This window comes from Sturnira hondurensis, unplaced genomic scaffold, assembly GCF_014824575.4.
Source record: "Sturnira hondurensis isolate 20B ecotype Veracruz unplaced genomic scaffold, ASM1482457v3 Scaffold0024842, whole genome shotgun sequence".
NCBI classification, from domain to species: Eukaryota; Metazoa; Chordata; class Mammalia; order Chiroptera; family Phyllostomidae; genus Sturnira; species Sturnira hondurensis.
Window position 1 is genome coordinate 111002 of NW_028097473.1, and position 8629 is coordinate 119630.

At 39.3% G+C, this 8629-nt stretch overlaps 1 non-coding gene across 1 annotated transcript; it reads right to left on the reverse strand.

The window, feature by feature from the left end:
- Window positions 1-3120: 3120 nt before the first annotated feature.
- On the reverse strand, window positions 3121-3227 carry LOC118982056 (U6 spliceosomal RNA). Its single transcript, XR_005065471.1, has one exon. It is a non-coding gene; the product is annotated as a U6 spliceosomal RNA (small nuclear RNA).
- Window positions 3228-8629: the final 5402 nt, after the last annotated feature.

The following is an 8629-nucleotide window of genomic DNA, read 5'->3' on the forward strand; positions in this document are numbered from 1 at the left end:
TTGTGTGATCTCTTTTCTGATGGCTGCTAGAAGGCCAAAAAAGAAATATTACATTTATAAGAGTAACCATTAAGCACATTCATATGATAAGAGTAGAAATCAATATAATAAGTCCCCGGAGTGATCACAAATATTTTTTCTGCTGTTATCAACCAATACCAAAAATACAGTATTAATATAAAAACTGCTAGCTCTAGCCCTGGCTGGTGTAGCTCAGTGGATTGAGCGCAGGCCTGTGGACCAAATAACCGCGGTTCAATTCCTAGTCAGGGCACATGCCTGGGTTGCAGGCTAGTTTCCAGCAGGGGACCCACAAGAAGCAACCATACATTGATATTTCTATCTCCCTCTCTCCTTCCCTTCCCCTCTAAAAATAAAAAAAAATAATAAAATCTTTTAAAAAAACTGCTAGCTCTAAGGCTCTTTGCCAGCTAACCAACTTCCTACCTCCATCCCATTGCCAGCACTTATGCACCTCTGTATCCAATTAGGCCAATGTTCTTTCAGTTTACAACAAATGATAGCTAGAACTGAAAATGTGCCACATTACTGTCACAGCAGTTAATCTTCAGGTTTTTAAGACAGAGCTTTACATCTCTAATTCAGCCTCATTTTTGCTTTACCTTTTCTCTTCTCCTATTCTTCTAGCTACATATCTTACTTACACATAGAATCATGTCAAATAGTCAGGGCGATTGAAATCAAAACCCTCATACTGAAGCAGATCCTAGGCAGTCCTCTATATATTGTAGGTTGCAGATGGTTTTGGAAAAGAATAGAAAAATATTATTCCCAAAAGTCAATAGATTTTTAAAGCTCCAATTTTCTAATTACAGAAAGGCCAAAATTCATCCAGTCTACTGAATACATCCCCATCAAAATGATTATCTATACATAACTTCAATCCCAATGGTGTCATTAATAACTTACTAATTATACACCAATCTCACATTTGTCATAGTCAAAGTATTCCAAAACTGTCAAATTGTTTCCCAGTTACCAATACCAGTTCCAAAATTTCCCTAATGTCTAAACAAAATCAGTTCAGTTTCCTTAGCATATCATCTAGCAAAATTTAAAGAATAATGGCTCTAGTTATATTCCAGTTTCAAACTAACCACATAGATTCCAACAATCTATTATACCTCTACTTGCACCCTATGCTGAAATGGAAAAAAAAACAACTATCCACCATTTCCTAAAACTTCCCTGCTTTAGGTATTACTCATCCACTCAGCCGCTATCACCTCTCCTCGCCTCTCCTTAACACTGCATGTCCCAAACTCTACTGTTTCCTTTGCAGAGCTCTTAATTGGTGTTTATTTATTTCCTTTATTCAGCTCTCCCCATAGATCAAAATTAGGTTAACATCTTCTTTATTGGATCCTCAAAGTATTATTTTACTATCTTCCCTCAACAGCCTGCCTTTTTTCAAAGTTCATGCTACTCAGTTTCATCACCCTCTCTCAGTGTTACTCGTCAGTTTCTTCCCTATCTTCGCTGAAGATTGGGAGCAACCGTTTGCCTTTCTTCTTTCATCCTGAAAGCCTGCATCATCCCCCTTGATGATCTACCACCCAAACCTCACAGCTCCTTGACAAATCTGATTTGAATTTCATCTCAGCTCCATTTCAACTGGCCCTTTCTGTAAGTGACAACTGTAATGGCTCTACCTCCAAAACCAAATGCAGAATCTACTCTCTGAACTCCTAGTATTTCTACATCTCCTACACGTTACGTTATTTGAATTTTCCCTTCAACTTCCTCAAGGCCTTGAATTTATCAAGCCTCTCACCTATGTCCCAAGAACACCATGTCCCTGTTGCCTTCACCTCTTCCTCTACCCAGGAAAAGTTCCATGGATTGGTGAGACTTCAGTGACAGTAGCCAGCTTCCTTCATCCTCCTATCCCCTTGATTTTCTGTCATCCTTATACTGCCAATCCCCACCTGCAAATCAACCTAACTCTTTCTATTTTTCCACTCCTATTTATAAATTACAAGGCACTACTGAGTAAAATCCTACACTACTGACCACCAGTTTCCTCTTCACCCAACTGATCTTCCACTGCTACCAGAATAATCTTTTAAAACATAAATTAAGCAGGACTTTAGGAAGGGCAGAGTGAGGGTCTCAGTAAGTCCTCTCCCCCAAAACAAAATGATATAACTGTATAACACTGTCAAAAACAACCACTTCAGGACTATGGAAATAAACCAAAATTGAGCAATGCATTAAGACGTGCTTAAGAAAACCTACTGAACTTTGGGTAAGAACAGTGGGAATCTATGGTGTTTTAGCTTGGGGCTGTTCATGTCCCTTCTGAATTCACGTCCACTGGAGCTGATTTTACAAGGGCAGGGCAGGGCAAAGTCCTAAAAACCAACAACTTGGCTGCTGGACTGGAATTACTTGTTTAGGAATGAGCACAAAAAGTCCCATGCCTGGGGGTGTTGAAAATAATAGCAAACTCCTTAGATCAGGGAAAACCAACATCAGTTACCTGAGGTCACAATAGTGCTGAGGGCAGGCAACAGAACAAGCCTGCTAAAATTTAGCAGAGAGATTAAGAAAATAAGACAGGCCTAGGGGGACTTGATCAGCTCCGTCCTTATTCTTGGTGGTCTAGAAGACTATGCGTACATGCAAGGCTGCAGTCCATCACAGGGTACTCGAGCGTGCCCTTGCCACCTCCATTTCCCTGGCTGAATATAAAGACCTACACAGATATAGAGGAGACATGAGAAGGCCTAGCAGAAAGTAAAAATAAGGAGAAACTTGTAAACTCCCTGAACTTTTTGAATATGCTTGCCAACTCACACACAATTCTATTGGCAGAGGATGGAAGACAACACTGGCCCAAGGTGTCCCTTAAAAGACAACCCCTACCAAATGACTGACTGTTCACTGAGCTATCCTGACCCAGGTGTGACACCTAGGAAGCAAGGCTTCCCAGAAATTAAAAGAATTTCTAAAAAGCAAAGCAGAAACTTCAATGGGCTACACACTGAAGAAGAGACAGAATCTACAGAATGAATCCAGGCAAGTCAACTAAACAAATCTAGAAAAGCAAGAAAACTACAAAAATCTCTGGGGATGGTAGGGTGGGGATCAGGTGAGCTTAATCTTCTTCCCTCCACAAATTTGGGTATCATCCTTGCACAGGGACCATGCTAATCTTCTCTGTATTGTCTCAATTTTAGTACATGTGCTGCCAAAGCGAGCACTTGAGCTTAACCTTTTGAGGAACTACTAGCTGTTTTCCGAAATGGTATACCCACTAGGATGGCTATGATTAAAAAAGTCAATAGACAGTAAACAAGTGTTGACCAAGATGTGGAGACAACGAGAACCCTCATCCACTCCAGGAGGGAATGTAAAATGGGGTGGCTGCTTTGGAAAACAGCATCACAGTTTCTCAAAAGGTTAAACACAGACTTAACTACCATACCACTATAAACAAAAAAAAAAGGGGTTCTATAATAAATCTAACCACAAGTAACCTCACAGAGCGATCTAATCATTAATTCCTAACTGGATGGGTTATGGTGGGTAGTCAAGTCCCAGGCACATAAAAGGTTTATCTTCAACATAAGCAAACCCTATTCATCGTTTTTGTGCAGTAGGTTAGCACACCTTTGAAATTCCTCTTTTCAGACCCCTTGGAAGGGTAACCACCCTCCAGACAGCACATACTGCTGTTACTTATCCTGTAATCTGACCATAGAGCTTTTCCTGCCTAGCTTTCTCCCATGATCATCTTTTTTTTTTAAAGATTTTATTTATTTCTCTTTAGAGGGGAAGGGAAGGAGAGAGGGAGAGAAATATCAATGTATGGTTGCCTCTGCTGGGGACATACAATGTACAGTGTGTCCCGTGCCAGGAACTGGCCTGCAACCCAAGCATGTGCCCTGACTGGGAATCGAACCGCGATCATCTGGTTCGCAGGCCCGTGCTCAATCCACTGAGCTACACCAGCCAGGTCCCATGCTCATCTTTCTTAAGGTCCATCCTTAATTCCAAAGGTATAAAAGGCACTGCAAAGGTGTCATTCTCCAGAACATTCAAGAGTTTGCTTCCTGTAATGTCATCAATTTAACTCAAATAAACTCATAAAAATTATCTACAGCTTTGAACTTTTCTTATATTGACATTACCCTGAAAGTCAAAACAATCCAAAATGACTATCAGCTGATGAATGGATAAACAAAATATGGTATATTCATATAATGGAATACTACTCAGACATAAAAATGAACTAAGCATTGATACACGCTATAACATGGATGAACCTTGAAAACAGTGTGCTAAGTGAAGAAGCCAGACCAAAAGTCCATATGCTGTATTATTCCATTTATATGAAATGTACAGAGTGTGAAAATTCATAGGGAAAGAAGGTAGATTATTGGTTGCCAGGGTCTCGGTGGGGGAGGGGGTGAAGGGGATCGGAAGTGACTGTCAACCAGTATAGTTTCTTCCTGGTGTGATGAAAATATTTGGGAATCAGATAGTGGTGATGGTTAAACAACTTTGTGAATATACTAAACACCACTGATATATTTTGAAATGGTGAATTTTATAGTATGTGAATTATATTTCAATTAAAAATAAAAAAACAATGCTAAGAGAAAGCAGCTAGATGCAAAGGCTATAGAGTGTATGATTCCATTTACATGAAATCTCTAGAAAAGGCAATTCTACAGAGGTCAAAAGCAGATGCAGGTTAGTGGTTACCTGGGGCTAGGGGAGGGAAAGGAGATCAACTGACAAAAGGTACAAGAGATCTTCTAGTCTCATGGAAAGTTTCTAAAATCAGATGGTGGCCATGGTTGCACAACTATATAAATCTACTAAAAATCATTAAATTGCACACTTTAAATAGGTGAATTTTATTCTGTGTAAATTATACTTCAACAAATGTATTGTTAAAAAAAGAAAATGGGCTCACTTTCTGTCCCAGAAACACACCTGAGCCTTTCTCCTCTCCCTCTTCTTCCCCCTAGGTTCATGACCTTTGCCTTTCTCTCTCCTAAGCTCCAAGGGCCCTATTTATGCCTCTGTAGTTTTTGAAATAAATTTTCTCGCCCTGGCCAGTATGCCTTAGTTGGTTAGAGCATTGTCCTCTAACCAAAAAGTCGCTGTTTCAATTCCCAGTCAGGGAATATGCCTGGGTGGTGGGTTTGATTCCCCAGTTGTGGTGCATACAGGAGGAAACTGATCAGTGTTTCTCTGTCTCTCCCTTCCCCTCTCTCTTGAATGAGAATAAATTAAGCCTTTAAAAACTTTCTCTTACATATAGAGTTTATAGATATATAGTGTACACACACACACACACACACACACACACACACACACACATATATATATATATATATATATATATATATANTATATATATATATATATATATATATATAGCACCTTAGAGAAACAGCAGGCATGGGGAAGGAAATATAAGCTTTATGTCAGAAATCAAGCAAACTATGGAACCTCAATGAGTAGTGTCAGAGGGAAATGGGAGGCAACACTTTGGTAAAAGATGGGACAATCTGAGCATTAACAAGAATGATAAAAGCAATGAACTGAAACAATACATTTTTTAAAAAAATATGATTTCATGATAGAGAGAGAACAAACACATACAATTCATTGGCTATCACTGGAAGTAACTAGGGCAGCGACTCTTTATTGTGAAAATTGGTAATCAAGTCCAAGATCAAGAATTAAGCATCTCTCCTGTCTTCCTTGTACAGGTAACCCAAAAGTCCTAGTTGATGAGGGAAAGTTTACTTTCAGAAGAATTTCAGCTAATTCATGTAAAAGATAAAGTTAGGAAATCACCATTTTGAAACTCCTAGTAAAATAATTCTGCCAATCATCATCAAAAAAAGTATATCTTTAGATGAAAAGTTGAATAAATCTGTTACCTGTTCACTTAAGGTGGACTGGACATGAGCCTCCAAATGTGACTCAAAGTGAATTACATGGCAACCATTGTGAAGTATTCTGCACCAAAAAAAAAAGTTGAACCTGATTATCATCCAGCCTCTAAAGCTAACTTCCATTATAAAAAAAAATATGAGGGCCCTGGCTGGCGTAGCTCAGTGGATTGAGCGCGGGCCTGCGAACCAGACGATCGCGGTTCGATTCCCAGTCAGGGCACATGCCTGGGTTGCACACCGGTTCCTTGCAGGCTAACTACCAGCAGGGAATGCACAAAAGGCAACCATACATTGATGTTTCTCTCCCTCTCTCCTTCCCCTCTAAAGATAAATAAATAAATAAAATCTTAAAAAAAAATGAGGTTGGGGTATAGAGGAATAAAGTAAATGACAACACAAGACAGAAAACAGACAAATCCAAAATGTGGGATTCTCCATAGGACAACTGGTCCACTTTCTACAATAAGCCAATGGCTTGAAAAAGAAAAAGTGAGGTACATACTGCTCTAGATTGAGAGATAATGACCATTTTCTATAACTGAAACTTTGTATATCCCTTGACCAACATTTCCACCTCCTTACCCCCTTGATTGTGGTAAATACTTCACAAAGTATACCCATATCAAATCATCAAGTCATATCCAATTTTTAATTGTCATTTACACCTTGTCTTAGTCTGTCTGGGCTGCTTTTTAAAAATGCTGTACACTACGTGGCTTGTAAACAACAGAAATTTATTTCTCACAGCTCTAGAGGCAGGAACGTGCAAGATGAAGACACTGGCAGATGAAGTGTCTGTTGAGAGCCTGTTGCTAGTACATAGCCTGCCCTCTTTTCACTGTGTCCTCACATTGTGGAATGGGAAAGGGATCTGTCTGGGGTCCCTTTCATAAGGGCACTAATCCAGTTCATGAAGGTTCTGTCTTCCTAAAGCAATCCCCTTCCAAAGGGCTCACCTCCAAATACCATCATATTGAGAGTTAGGTTTCAACATATTAATTGGGGGGGGCACAAACATTTAGTCTATAGCAACCTCAATAAAGCTGGAAAAGAGAGATAATCAAATGTAACGTAGAGTCCTTGTTTAGATCCTTATATGAACAAACCAACTATTGGACAATCAGATAATCTGAGAAATTTTATAATGGGCTGGGTATTAGATGCTATTAAGGAATTATTAATGTTGTAGATAACATAATGACAGCATGGTTATAGATGAAAGTATCTATAATTTTTAGACATGCCTGCTGAAGATATATAGGGGTGAAACAGCATGATATCTGGGATTGGCTTTAAAATATTTCACTAAATTGCCCTGGCTGGCATAGCTCAGTGGATTGAGCGCGGGCCTGCAAACCAGACAATCGCGGTTCGATTCCCAGTCAGGGCATGTGCCTGGGTTGCAGGCTGGTTCCTTGCAGGCTAACTACCATCAGGGGACGTACAAAAGGCAACCATACATTGATGTTTCTCTCCCTCTCTCCTTCCTATCTAAAGATAAATAAATAAATAAAATCTTTAAAAAAAATAAATAAAATAAAATAAAATATTTCACTAAATTTTTTAAAAGAATAGAAAGAGGAAGAAAAAAGATAACTGAAATAAAACTGCTGAAATCTTGATAATTGAAGGTGCTTTGTGGATATACGAGGGTTCATTATGTTATTTACTTATGAGTACATTTCAAAATATTTAATGATTTTTTTTAGAGAAAGGGAAAAGGAGGGAGAAAGAGAAGGAGAGAAACATCAATGTGAGAGAGAAATATTGACTAGTTGCCTCTCATATACTCTGCAACCAGGAACCAAATCTATAATCTAGATATGTGCTCTGACTGGGAATCAAACTGGTGACCTTTTGCTTTGTGCAAAGATGTCCATCCAATTGAGCCACACCAGTAAGGGCATATTCAATAATTTCTAAATTCAAAAATCTGACCAGGTAATTCACAACCATAAAATACCTTCAATTGGTCCCCAAGGTCCACAAAAGTAAAGTTGAAATCTATGGCATGGTGTGTGTACTGCAGCCCTCCATAACATGTTTCTCAACCTCATCTCTGACCATGCCCTAAATTCCAGTCACTAAAGCAATCACAACTCCATGCCACTGCATCTGCTGTTTCCTCTGTCTTTGTTATCACACTCCACTCCACACTTCTCTGGCCTGAGAAGAGTTTTATAATTCCATTAAAGGTCTCCTCTCTGAAGCCTTTTTTGGTTTCTCATATTCAGTCCACTTTGGTTTTAAGCCTTAGTTTCCTATCACATAATATCTGGGTTCTTACCTGCAGCCTTAGAGTCGTTGCTTAGGTTTGAACTCCTGTACCCAGGACCTCTGATACTAGGGTTCCTAGAGCCTTAATATATAGTCCTTTCATGGCTCTCACTACTCTGTTTCTGGCTGACAGACCTCAGAGTTACTGCCCCAGGACACAGCACTTAAAGAGGCACTCATTCTGGGTCAAGAAAGACTATTCAGCACTACAGGCACCTCACTTGCCTCACCCTAGTCCTGATCCCCCATCCTTCCTCAGACATTAAAGTCCTAACATTAAAGTACTTCCTATTATCTTTTACTATTCTCAACTCAGTTTCAGTCACCCACATCAGACTCTATAATTCATCTCTAATGCTTGTCGTATTGAAAGATGTGCCTCTCTCCTTTTGTGAACTGAAAATTTGCCC